The sequence below is a fragment of the Carcharhinus amblyrhynchos genome, chromosome 28, assembly GCF_965287045.1.
Source record: "Carcharhinus amblyrhynchos chromosome 28, sCarAmb.v2.hapA, whole genome shotgun sequence".
Lineage (NCBI taxonomy): Eukaryota > Metazoa > Chordata > Chondrichthyes > Carcharhiniformes > Carcharhinidae > Carcharhinus > Carcharhinus amblyrhynchos.
In genome coordinates, this window is record NC_137351.1 from 35,870,146 (window position 1) to 35,884,902 (window position 14,757).

Here is a 14,757-nt window from a genome sequence, read left to right on the forward strand (position 1 = left end):
CTTATGTTCTTATAACTCTAAAAGGAGAATGAGTAATCCAGAATAATTACTAATAATTATCTGGGGAAGAGCCAATTTCAGTGGGGCAAGAACAGAGCTGAGCTGGAGCTGATAGACTGGAAGGAAAGGTTAATGGGAAAAGCTGTAGCAGAACAATGACCAATCTTCAAAAACAAATGGGTCTTTGAGGGAGTTATAATCCTTCAAAAGGCAAAAACAAACAAATCCAGAGCCTCTGGAGGGAAAAGGAGATAAAGATTAAGATAAGAAAGAAGAATGTGCTGATTACAGTTGTTAGTTAGACAATACAATTGAAAATCAAGTGGAATACAGAGGGAATATTCGGGGAGCAAAGATGGATTAAGAGAAAAGAGTAGCTCCAACATAAAAGCAATTCTAAAGAGTCTCCAGGCATATAAATAGTAAATGTGATAAAAGGAGTGGAGCCGATAGGGACCTCAAAGGGAATTTACCCATGGAAGCAGAGGGCATGGCTGAATTATTAACTGAATACTGTGCATCATTTACCAAGGAGGTAGATGCTACATAGGCTATGGTGACAAACAAGGAAACTCTGTCACCAGAAAGGTTCAAGATTGATAAGGAAGACGTGTTGAATAAATCATAGAATCATAGACACCCTACAGTACAGAAAGAGGCCCTTTGGCCCATCGAGTCTGCACCAACCACAATCCCACCCAGGTCCTACCCCCATATCCCTACATATTTACCCGCTAATCCCTCTAATCTACGCATCTCAGGACACTAAGGGGCAATTTTTAGCATGGCCAATCAACCCAACCCACACATCTTTGGATTGTGGGAGGAAACTGGAGCACCCGGAGAAAACCCATGCAGACATGAGGAGAATGTGCAAACTCCACACAGACAGTGGCCTGAGCCGGGAATTGAACCCATTTGGAGCTGTGAAGCAGCAGTGCTAACCACTGTGCTACCGTGACACCCTGACAGTCTGTACTGAAAGTTGAGGAAGCATTGGAACCAGATGAAATGATCCACAGATGTTGAAGTGAGAATGGAAATTACTGGCCATAACCTTTCAATCTTCTTTAGAGTCTGAGGAAGTCCTCGAGAATGGAAAACATGACACCAGTCAGTTTAACTTCAGTCATAGGCAAGCTTTGAGAAACTTGGGATAGAATTCATGGTCACTAGGAAAATCTGGGCTGATTAGGAAGATGTAGACAAGCTGGCGTGGGACTGGGGTAAACACAGTAAGAAGTCTCACACCAGGTTAAAGTCCAACCAGTTTATTTGATAGTAAACCCACAAGCTTTCAGAAACACTGTTCCTTCGTCAGGTGTGTGCAAGGTTCTGATCAGAAACAGGGCATATAAAAGGCACACACAGTTTACTGATTAGAATGTGAGTCTTTACAGCTAACCTCCTATTCATAAGAACATAATAACATAAGAACATAAGAAATAGGAGCAGAAGTAGGCCATCTAGCCCTTCGAGCCTGCCCCGCCATTCAATAAGATCATGGTTGATCTGTCGTGGCTCAGTTCCACTTTCCCGCCCTCTCCCCGTGACCCTTAATCCCCTCTCTCATCAAAAACCCATCAACCCGCGTCTTAAAAATATTTAGCGAGGGAGCCTCCACCAACTCAACGGGCAGAGAATTCCAGAGATTCACCACACTTTGAGTGAAGAAGTTCCTCCTCAACTCTGTTCTAAACTGCCCCCCCTTTATCTTGAGGCTGTGCCCCCTAGTCCTACTGTCCTTTCTGAGCGGGAAGAGTCTCTCCACCTCTATCCTATCCATCCCATTCATCATCTTATACGTCTCAATGAGATCTCCCCTCATTCTTCTAAACTCTAACGAGTACAAGCCTAATCTATTCAGCCTCTCCTCATAGCTCAACCCCCTCAACTCCGGCATCAGCCTAGTAAACCTCCTCTGCACTCCCTCCAAGGCCAAAACATCCTTGCATAAGTACGGCGCCCAAAACTGCACACAGTACTCCAGCTGCGGCCTCACCAGTGCCCTATACAGCCGCAGCAAGACCTCCCTACTTTTATATTCAATCCCCCTCGCTATGAAGGCCAGCATCCCATTCGCCTTCCTGACCACCTGCTGCACCTGCAAGCTGGGTTTTTGCGACTCATGCACAAGGACCCCGAGGTCCCTCTGCGCCGTCGCCTGCTGCAGTTTTTCTCCACATAAGTAATAATCCTTCCTACCATTATTCCTACCAAAGTGGACCACCTCGCACTTGCCAACATTAAATTCCATTTGCCAGTTCCTGGCCCATTCGCCCAGCCTATCTAGATCCTTCTGTAGACTCTCCCCACCCTCCGCACAATTTGCCGTTCCCCCAATCTTGGTGTCATCAGCAAATTTCAACACCATACACTCGGTTCCCTCCTCCAGATCATCTATATAAATGGTAAAAAGCTGAGGCCCCAGCGCCGACCCCTGGGGCACTCCACTAGTCACCAACCGCCAATCCGAATAGCACCCATTGACCCCCACTCTCTGCCTCCTATTTGACAACCAGTCCTCTATCCACGCTAACACCCTACCCCCAACTCCATGCCCCCTGACCTTCTGCAATAACCTCTTGTGAGGTATCTTGTCAAACGCCTTCTGAAAATCAAGAAACACCACATCCACCGGCTCTCCTCTATCCACCGCCCTAGACACATCCTCATAGAACTCCAGTAAATTTGTCAGACACGACTTCCCCTTAACGAAACCGTGCTGCGTCTGCCCTATCAAGCAATTCCCTTCAAGATGCCTCGCAATTTCCTCCTTGATGACGGATTCTAACATTTTACCTACAACAGACGTTAAACTAACCAGCCTATAATTCCCCACCTTTTGCCTGGCACCCTTCTTAAACAACGGCGTAACATTAGCCGTTTTCCAATCTTCCGGCACTTCCCCGGAATCCAGCGACGTCTGGAAAATAACCACCAAGGCGTCCACTATCATCTCCGCCATTTCTTTCAGGACCCTCGGATGCATTCCGTCCGGTCCTGGGGACTTGTCCACAATCAGCCCCTCCAGTCTGTCGAGCACCACCTCTCTAGTAACAGTAATGTCATCGAGACCCTCCAGTCCTACCACCTTTCCATCGCTAACACCCGGCAAATTATTCACGTCCTCCTCCGTGAAGACCGAAACAAAAAAGTTATTCAAGACCTCAGCCATATCCCCATCCCCTACTGCTAAGTCCCCCCTCTCATCCTCTAAGGGACCAACGTTCACCCTAGCCAGCCTCTTCCTTTTTATATATTTCAAGTCGTAAAGATGCAGACAATGTGAGTGGAGATAGCATCAGGCACAGGCTAAAGAGATGTGTATTATAGAACATAGAACATAGAACATTACAGCGCAGAACAGGCCCTTTGGCCCACGATGTTGCGCCGACCAGTTACAAAAACAATGACCCACTAGCCTATACCAATCCCTTTTCGTCCATAAACCTATCCAGAGATCTCTTAAACGCCCCCAAACTAGACGCATTTACAACTGCAGCAGGCAGGGCATTCCAATCCCTCACCACCCGCTGGGTAAAGAACCTACCCCTGACATCCGTCCTGTAGCTACCCCCCCCTTAATTTAAAGCCATGCCCCCTCGTGCTAGCTTTCTCCATCCGAGGAAAAAGGCTATCACTATCCACCCTATCTAAACCTCTAATCATCTTATATGTTTCAATAAGATCCCCTCTTAGCCGCCTTCTTTCCAACGAAAACAACCCTAAATCCCTCAGTCTCTCCTCATAGGACCTCCCCACCATACCAGGCAACATCCTAGTAAACCTCCTCTGCACCCTCTCCAACGCCTCCACATCCTTCTTGTAATGCGGGGACCAGAACTGCACACAGTACTCCAAGTGCGGCCGCACTAGAGTAGTGTACAGTTGCAACATTACACTGCGACTCCTAAATTCAATCCCCCTACCAATAAACGCCAAGACACCGTACGCCTTCTTAACAACCTTATCTACTTGATTCCCAACTTTCAGGGAGCTATGTACACACACACCTAGATCCCTCTGTTCATCCACACTATTCAAAGTCCTCCCGTTAGCCCTATACTCGACACATCTGTTGCTCCTACCAAAGTGAATTACCTCACACTTCTCCGCATTAAATTCCATCCGCCACAAGTTCAGACAAGTCACGGGGGTTGCAGATAGTGCGACATGAACCCAAGATCCCTGTTGAGGCCGTCCTCAAGTCTGCTCAGCGACTCTGCACTGTCGTGTGTCGTACGCTACAACAACGGATGAATAAACATTGCTCGACAATCACCAGGCAGGACTGTTCCCTCCCTGTTGGCGAACACGTCAGTGGTCACGGGCATTCGGTCTCTGACCTTCAGGTAAGTGTTCTCCAAGGAGGCCTTCACGACACACGACAGCGCAGAGTCACTGAGCAGAGACTGACAGCCAAGTTCTGCTCAAAAGTAGTTAGCACAGCTTTGTCAAAGGCAGGTCGTGCCTTACGAGCCTGGTTGAGCTCTTTGAAAGTGTGACTAAACACATTGATGAAGGAAGAGCGGTGGTTGTGGTTTACATGGACTTCAGCAAGGCTTTCGATAAGGTCCCCCATGCAAGACTTTTTGAGGAAGTGAGAGGGCATGGGACCCAAGAGGCTTTGGCCTTGTGGATCCAGAGCTGGCTTGCCCGCAGAAGGCAGAGAGTGGTTGTGGATGGGTCTTATTCTGCATGGAGGCCGGTCACCAGTGGAGTGCCCCAGGGATCTGTTCTAGGACCCTTGCTGTTTGTCATTTTCATAAATGACCTGGATGAGGAAGTGGAGGGATGGCTTGGTAAGTTTGCTGATGACACAAATGTTGGTGGTGTTGTGGATCATCTGGAGGGATGTCAGAAGTTGCAGCAGGACGTAGATAGGATGCAAGACTGGGTGGAGAAGTGGCAGATGGATTTCAACACGGATAAATGTGTAGTGGTCCATTTTGGCAGGTCCAATGGGATGAAGGAGTATAATATCAAGGGTAGGAGTCTTAGCAGTGTAGTGGATCAGAAGGACCTTGGGGTCCAGGTCCATAGGACTCTTAAATTGGCCTCGCAGGTGGAGGATGTGGTTAAGAAGGCGTATGGTGTACTGGCCGTCATTAATCGAGGGATTGAGTTTAGGAGTCGGGAGGTAATGCTGTAGCTTTATAAGACCCTTGTCAGACCCCACTTGGAGTACTGTGCGCAGTTCTGGTCGCCTCACTACAGAAGGGATGTGGAAGCTATTGAGAGGGTGCAGAGGAGATTTACAAGGATACTGCCTGGATTGGGAGGCATGCCTTATGAGGATAGGTTAAGAGAGCTCGGTCTTTTCTCCTTGGAGAGACGAAGGGTGAGAGGCAACCTGAGATGTTGAGAGGTATTGATTGGGTGGATTCTCAGAGGCTTTTTCCCAGGGTTGAAATGGTCGCTACGAGAGGACACAGGTTTAAGGTGCTGGGGAGTAGGTACAGAGGAGATGTCAGGGGTAAGTTTTTCACTCAGAGGGTGGTGGGTGAGTGGAATCGGCTGCCGTCGGTGGTGGTAGAGGCAAATTCGATAGGGTCTTTTAAGAGACTTCTGGATGAGTATATGGGACTTAATAGGATTGAGGGTTATAGGTAAGCCCAGTAGGTAGAGATATGATCGGCGCAACTTGCGGACCGAAGGGCCTGTTTGTGCTGTAGTTTTTCTATGTTCTATGAGACGCGGGTTGATGGGTTTTTGATAAGAGAGGGGATTAAGGGTTATGGGGAGAGGGCAGGAATGTGGAACTGAGCCACGACAGATCAGCCATGATCTTATTGAATGGCGGGGCAGGCTTGAGGGGCCAGATGGCCTACTCCTGCTCCTATTTCTTAGTTTCTTATGTTCTTATGAACAAAGCCTTATTGCCAATAATAAGAATAATGTACAGAACAAGGTCAGACTGAGTTACACTGCGACTGAACAATATGTAGGTAGCCCAACGAGAGAGGGGGCTATACTGGATCTAGAACTGGGAAATGAGCCCGTCAAAGTTTCAATAGGGGAACATGTGGCAAATAGTGACCACAATTCTGTTAACTTTAGGACAGTAATGGACAAGGATGAGTGTTGTCCTACGGGTAGGGTGCTAAATTGGGGGAAGGCTAACTATAGCCGGATTAAACAAAGAACAAAGAACAACACAGCACGGGAAACAAGCCCTTCGGCCCAACGAGCCCACGCCGCCATCTTAACAAAGCATTTTCCTACACCTACCTTGCCCCGTGTGTATGCGAATGGTACCCCCATTGGAAACCAGATTCAGGGGAGAATAGTGTAGGGTCAATTTGTTACGCCAATCAGCCTAAGAGCACATCTTTGGGGTGTGGGAGGAAACCGGAGCGCCCGGAGGAAACCCACGCAACCACAGGGAGAATGCGCAAACTCCTACAGACACAGGCCCAAATCCATGTATCTGCACAGCTAGCAGTGATAGTCACTGAGCTGTTGTGATGCCCATCTGTTGGTCCAGTTTTAAGTATACACAAACGACGCAAAGTACTAGGCCACTCTCGAAACATCCAAAGCAGCCCACACACGACCCACCGTGTGCACGCCCCTCATTAGACAACAAGGTGGACCAACACACCTGCGGATTAAAAGATACAAGACATTAACATGTAGTATTACATTTCCAGTATCATCCCAAGGCTCTGATCCTTTTTAAAACCGTCTCCTATAACCCTCCATCCCTGTTTCGCTCTGTGCCTATCTAAGTAAACCTTAAACAAGTCCAGAGTGCCTGCCTCCACCACCTTACTTAGTAGTGCATTCCATACCCCCACGACCCTCTGTGTGAAAAACCTCCCTCTAGCATCCAAATTATACTTCTCCCCCCTCACCCTTAGCTCGTGACCCCGTGTGCTATTTGTCTCCAATCTAGGAAAAAGCCTGCCACTGTTTACTCTATCTATACGCTTCATTATTTTATACACCTCTATCAGATCCCCCATTAATCTCCGTCTTTCTAAGGAAAAGAGCCCCAGTTTACCCAATCTTTCCTCATAACCCAGTACTTCCATACCAGGCAGCATCCTGGTAAACCTCCTCTGCACTCTCTCCAGGGTCTCCAATGTTCTGTACAATTGTATCATTAGACGCCAGCTCTTATACTCTATACCCCTTCCTATAAAGGCTAGCATTCCATAAGTTTTCTTCGCAACCTTCTCCACCTGGGTTGCTACCTTCAGAGACTTGTGCACTTGCACTCCCAGGTCCCTCTGCATTTCTATACTCTTAATTGGTCTACCTTTTATCATGTAACTCCTCCCTGCATTATTCCTTCCAAAATGCATCACCTCGCATTTGTCAGGATTAAATTCCATCTGCCATTTATCTGCCCAATATACCAGCCTATCTATATCCTGCTGTGTCACCTGACAATTTTCCTCAGTATCCGCCAATCCTGCCATCTTGGTGTCATCTGCAAACTTGCTGATCACACCATGTACGCCCTCTTCCAAGTCATTTATATATATTACGAATAGAAGAGGTCCCAGTACGAGCCCTGTGGCACACCACTGGTGACAGACCTCCAGCTAGAAAAGGACCCTTCCACTACTACTCTCTGTCTCCTGTTACCTAGCCAGTTTTCATTCCATCTAGATACCTGTCCCTGTATCCCATGATCCTTAATCTTTTCTACCAGCCTACCGTGAGGGACTTTGTCAAACGCCTTACTGAAATCCATATAGATGACATCAACGGCTCTCTCAACGTCAACCATTTTTGTCACCTCCTCAAAAAATTCTACCAGATTCGTAAGGCAAGACCTCCCCTTAACAAAGCCATGCTGTGTATCCCCAATCAGATCGCAATACTCCAAATGCTTATACATCCTATCCCTAAGAATTTTTTTTAACAATTTTCCTACCACCGATGTCAAACTCACTGGCCTATAATTACCAGGGTTATCCCTACTACCCTTTTTAAACAGCGGTACCACATTTGCTACCCTCCAGTCCTCTGGGACCTCACCTGTGTCCAAAGAAGAGACAAAGATTTGCGTCAGAGGCCCAGCAATTTCATCTCTCACCTCCCTAAGCAGCCTGGGATAAATGCCATCAGGCCCCGAAGCTTTATCAGATTTTATGCTGCCTAAAAACCCTAACACTTCCTCCCTCGTAATGGATATTTCCTTCAACTGGTCTACAGCTCCCTCCAAGACATTACAAGACACCAAGCTCCTCTCCTTCGTGAATACCGACGCAAAGTGTTCATTCAGGATCTCCCCCATTCCCTCAGACTCAATGCATAGTTCCCCTCCTTTGTCCCTAAGAGGACCGATTTTCCCTCTAATCACCCTCTTGTTCCTAATATAAGAGTAAAATGCCTTTGGATTTTCCTTAATCCTATCAGCCAGAGCAATTTCATGCCCCCTTTTCGCTCTTCTAACTCCCCTTTTGAGCTCCCTCCTGCTCTCTCTATATTCCTTCAGTGCTCTTTCTGTTCCCAGTTGCTTAGACCTAACGTACGCCTCTCTCTTCTTCCTGACCAAGTCCTCAATATATCCTGTAATCCACAGCTCTCTAATCCTGCCTTTCCCATCCTTTCTCTTTACCGGCACATGTCTTAGGCAGGATTTGGTGGCCGTTGATCGGGAGAGGCTGTTCAAGGGTAAATACACGCCTGGCATGTGGGAGTCTTTTAAGGAGCAGTTGATGGGGCTGCAGGACAGGCATGTGCCTGTAAAAAGGAAGGATAGGAAAGGTAGGATTCGAGAGCTGTGGATAACCAGGGAAATTGAGGATCTGATCAAAAAGAAGAGAGAGGCGTACGTTAGGTCCAGGCAACTGAAAACAGACGGAGCGCTGGAGAAATACAGAGAAAGTAGGAAAGAACTCAAACGGGGAGTTAGAAGGGCAAAAAGAGGTCACAAAATGTTCTTGGCAGACAGGATTAAGGAGAATCCTAAGGCATTTTATTCATACTTTAGGAACAAAAGAGCTGCCAGAGAAAAAAATCGGACCTCTCAGGGACAAAGGAGGGGAATTATGCTTAGAACCCAGGGGAATAGGGGAGATCCTAAATGAATACTTTACATCAGTATTCACAAAGGACAGGGACGTGTTGACTGGGAGTTTCTCAGAGGGAGGTGTTGACCCGTTAGAGAGAATCTCCATTACAAGGGAGAAAGTGTTAGGTTTTTTAGGGAACATTAAAACTGACAAATCCCCAGGGCCTGATGGCATCTATCCTAGACTGCTCAGGGAGACAAGAGATGAAATTGCTGGGCCTCTGACCGAAATCATTGTCTCTTCATTGGACACAGGTGAGGTCCCTGAGGATTGGAGGATAGTGAATGTGGTCCCGTTATTTAAGAAGAGTAGCAGGGATAACCCGGGTAATTATAGGCCGGTGAGCTCGCTGTCTGTGGTAGGGAAGTTGTTGGAGAGGATTCTTAGAGATAGGATGTGTGCACATTTAGAACGGAACAATCTCATTCGTGACAGACAGCATGGTTTTGTAAGAGGGAGGTCGTGCCTTACAAATTTGGTGGAGTTTTTTGAGGACGTGACAAAGACGGTTAACGAAGGAAGGGCCCTGGATGTTGTCTATATGGATTTCAGTAAGGCATTTGACAAAGTCCCTCATGGCAGGTTGGTGAAGAAGGTTAAGGCTCATGGGATATAAGGAGAGGTGGCAGGATGGGTAGAGAACTGGCTTGGCCACAGGAGACAGAGGGTAGCAGTCGAAGGGTCTTGTTCCAGCTGGAGGTCTGTGACTAGTGATGTTCCGCAGGGTGCTGTACTGGGACCTCTGCTATTTGTGATATAAATAAATGATTTGGAAGAAGGTGTAACTGGTGTGATCAGTAAGTTTGCGGATGACACGAAGATTGCTGGACTTGCTGATAGCGATGAACGTTGTCAGAGAATACAGCAGGATATAGATAGGCTGGAAAATTGGGCAGAGAAATGGCAGATGGAATTTAATCCAGATAAATGCGAAGTGATGCATTTTGGTAGAATTAATTTAGTGGGGGAGCTACACAATAAATGGCAGAACCATCAGGAGTATAGACACACAGAGAGACCTAGGTGTGCAAGTCCACAAGCCCTTGAAGGTGGTAGCACAGGTGGAGAGGGTGATGAAGAAGGCATATGGTATACTTGCCTTTATTAGACGGGGTATAGAGTATAAAAGCTGGAGTCTGATGTTGCAGTTGTATAGAACGCTGGTTAGGCCACATTTGGAATACAGCGTCCAGTTCTGATTGCCACACTACCAGAAAAACGTAGAGGCTTTGGAGAGAGTGCAGAGGAGGTTTACCAGGATGTTGCCCTGGTATGGAGGGTCTTAGCTATGAGGAGAGATTGGGTAAATTGGGGTGGTTCTCCCTGGAAAGACGGAGAATGAGGGGAGACCTAATAGAGGTGTATAAAATTATGAAGGGTATCGATAGAGTGAACAGTGGGAAGCTTTTCCCCAGGTCGGAGGTGACGATCATGAGGGGTCACAGGTTCAAGGTGAGAGGGGTGAGGTGTAACTCAGATATCAGAGGGATGTTTTTTACACAGAGGGTGGTGGGGGCCTGGAATGCACTGCCAGGCAGGGTGCTGGAGCCGTCACGCTGGGATCGTTTAAGACTTACCTGGATAGTCACATGAGCAGACTGGGAATGGAGGGATACAAACCAATGGTCTAGTTGGACCAATGGGCTTGGAGGGCCGAAGGGCCTGTTTCCTGTGCTGTACAGTTCTTTGTTCTTTGTTCTTGTTCAACTGGCTCCAATTGCGAGCCCCTCCTCTCCCTGAACCCATCGGCTCAGTTTTCTGCCGGGATGATCCATATGATCCTCGCTGTAGTCAAAAGTAGATTTACATTAACACTTTGATGAAGTTACTGTGAAAATCCCCTAGTCACCACTCTTTGGTATCTATTCAGGTACACTGAGGGAGAATTTAGCATGGCCTATACACCCAACCAGCACATCATTTGGATCATGTGAGGAAATCTGAGCACCCAGAGGAAACTCAAACAGTTATGGGGAGAACTTGCAGACTCCATGCAGACAATGACCCAAGTCCGTAGGTCTGTGAGGCAGCAGTGCTAACTATTATGATTATGCTCGGTGCTTTCTCGAGGCAATGGAAATGTAGATGGTGTCAATGGATGGAAGCTGGTTTGTATGGGACTGGGCTACTAGATTGAGCAAATCAAATTAGCCACAATGCTGTAGAGGATTCGTGGAGAGTATATGGGATGGTTTTTTTGACCAATATGTGGTGGAATCAACTAGAGAGTCGGCCATCTTAGATTGGGTACTGTGCTGAGAAGGGAATTATTTCCAACCTAGCTGTACAAGACCCTTTGGGGATGACCAACCATAACATGATTGAATTTTTTATCAAAATGGACAGTGGAGTCGTTGATTCAGAGACCAGGATCTTAATAACTATGAGGATATGAGGCATGAGTTGGCTTGATAGACTGGGGAGAGTTACTTAAAGGGATGGACAGACAACGGCAAACATTCAAGAAACGCATGGGGGAACTGCAGCAACTGTTTATTCCTGTCTGGCACAAAAACAAAATGGGTAATTCGTGTCTTACAAAGGAAATTAGAGAGAGTATCCAGTTGAAGGAAGAAGCATATTGGCCAAGAAAAATACTAGGTCTGAGGATTGGGAGCAGTTTAGAATTTGACAAAGAAGGACTAAAGGATTGATTAAGAAGTGGAAAATGCAGGACAAAAATAAGCTTGCAGGGAACATAAAGACTGACACCAAGAGTTTCTATTGATACATAAACAGAAAGAAGTTGTTGAAGACAAATGTGTGTCCCCTACAGACAAAAATAGGGGAATGTGTAATAGAGGACAAAGAAATGGCTGAGCAACTGAATATTTACTTTGGTTCTGTCTTCACAAAAGAGGATACAAATCAGATGCCAGAAATGTTGGAGAATGCAAGATTTAGTCAGAGGGAAGAACTGAGGGACACCAATATTAGTAGAGAAATAGTGCTGGGAAAGTTGATGGAATTAAAGGTGGATAAATCCCCAGGCCTGATAATCTACATCCCAGAGTACTTAAGGAAATGGCTCTAGAAATAGTGGATGCATTTGTGGTCATCTTCCAGGATTCTATAAACTCTGGAACAATCCCTGCAGATTGTGGGGTAGCTAATGTCACTCTAATATTCAAAAAGAAAGATAGAGAGAAAACGGAGAATTGTAGACCAGTAAACTTAACATCGGTAGAGCGGAAAATTCTTGAATCCTCAAATTCTCAGGGTTTGTTAGTGTTACACAAGAGGATTTAAACTAGTTTCTGGGAACCAGAGAATAGGGCTAGTAAGACTCAGAGAAACAGCAGGCAGTGTGTGATTGCTAATCAAAGAGGTCTGGTGGACTGAAGTGCATTTGTTTCAATGCGAGAAGTGTAGCAGATAAGGCAGATGAACTTAGAGAATAAACAAAGAACAAAGAACAGTACAGCACAGGAACAGGCCCTTCGGCCCTCCAAGCCTGCGCTGTTCATGCGCCCAACTAGACCATTCGTTTGTATCCCTCAATTCCCAGTCTGTTCATGTGGCTATCTAGATACGTCTTAAATGATCCCAGCATGTCCGCCTCAACCACCTTGCTTGGCAGTGCATTCCAGGCCCCACCACCCTCTGTGTAAAATACGTCCCCCTGACGTCTGTGTTGAACCTCGCCCCCTTCAACTTCAACATGTGACTCCTTGTGTTTGTCACCTCCAACCCGGGAAAAAGCTTCCCATTGTTCACCCTATCTATACCCTTCATTATCTTATACACCTCTATTAGGTCACCTCTCATCCTCCTTCTTTCCAGTGAGAACAACCCCAGTTTACCCAATCTTTCCTCATAGCTAAGACCCTCCATACCAGGCAACATCCTGGTAAACCTTTTCTGCACTCTCTCCAAAGCCTCCACGTCCTTCTGGTAGTGTGGCAACCAGAACTGGACACAGTATTCCAAATGTGGCCTAACCAGCGTTCTATATAACTGCAACATCATATGCCAACTTTTATACTCTATGCCCCGTCCAATAAAGGCAAGCATACCATTTGCCTTCTTCACCATCCTCTCCACCTGTGCTGCCACCTTTATGGATCTGTGGACTTGCACACCCAGGTCCCTCTGTGTGTCTATACTCCTGATGGTTCTGCCATTCACTGTATAGCTCCCCCCTATGTTAGATCTACCAAAATGCATCACTTTGCATTTATCTGGGTTAAATTCCATCTGCCATTTCTTTGCCCAATTTTCCAGCCTATCTATATCCTGCTGGATTAGTGCTTGGAACTATGATGCTGTTGCTGTTACAGAGACTTGGTTAAGAGAAGGACAGGATTGGCAGCTTAACATTCCAGGATACAGATGTTTCAGGCAGAAGAGAGGGGGATGAGAAAGGGGTGAAGGAGATGCACTACTGGTTAAGGAGAAGGTCACAGCTGAACTGCGGGAGGACAACTCGGAGGGCTCATACAGTGAGGCATTATGAGTAGAGCTCAGGAATAGAAAAAGTGCAGTCACAATGTTGGGGGGTTTACTATTGGTCACCCAACTACCAGTGGGAGATGGAGGAACAGATATGTAGACAGATTTTGACACTGTGTAAAAGTAACAGGGTTGTTGTGGTGGCAGATTTTAATTTCCCCGATATTGCCTGGAACTCATTTAGTGCTAGGGGCGTGGATAGGGCAGAATTTGTAAGGAGCATCCAGGAGGGCTTCCTGAAACAGAATGTAAATAGTCCAACTAGGGAAGGGACCGTACTGGACCTGGTGTTGGGCAATGAGTCTGGCCGGGTGGTCGATGTTTCAGTAGGGGAGCAGTTCGGGAACAGTGACCACAATTCAGTAAACTTTAAGGTACTGATGGATAAAGATAAGTGTAGTTCTCAAGTTAAGCTCCTAAATTGGAGCAAGGCTAATTACAACAATATTAGGCAGGAACTGAGGAACGTAGGTTGGGGCAGCTGTTTGAGGGCAAATCAACATCTGGCATGTGGGAGATTTTCAAGTTGATAGGGATTCAAGGCTGGCACATTTCAATAAGAATGAAGGATAAGTATGGCAAGTTTTGGGAACCTTGGATAATGAGAGACATTGTGAGCCTAGTCAAAGAGATAAAAGAAGCATTTATCAAAGCGAGGAGGCTGGGAACACATGAAGCAAGTGTGGACAACAAGGAAAGTAGAAAGAAACTTAAGCAAGGAGCAAGGAGGGCTAAAAGGGGTCATGACAATCATTGACCAGCAGGATTAAGGAAAATCCCACATATACAAAGAGCAAGAGGGTAGCCAGAGAGAGGGCTGGCCCACTCAAGGACAAGGGAGGGAATCTATGCATGAAGCCAGAGGAAATTTACTTTGTGCGTTGTACTTTGTACTTTGCATCAGTATTCACAAAAGAGAAGGACTTGGTGGATGATGAGTCTCGGGAAGGATGTGTAATCCAAAGGATTTGGGGCTTTTTGAGAAACAGTAAGGTAGACAAGTCCCCAGGGCCTGGTGGGATATACCCCAGAATACTGAGAGAGGCAAGGGAGGAAATTGCTAGGGCCTTGAGGGAAATCTTTGTATCCTCACTGGCTACATGGGAAGTCCCTGAGGATTGGAGAATAGCCAATGTTGAATCTTTGTTTAAGAAGGGTAGCAAGAATAATCCAGGTAATTACAGGCTGGTGAGCCTTACATCAATGGTAGAGAAATTATTGGAGAGGATTCTTTGAGACAGGATTTACTCCCACGTGGAAATAAGTGGAC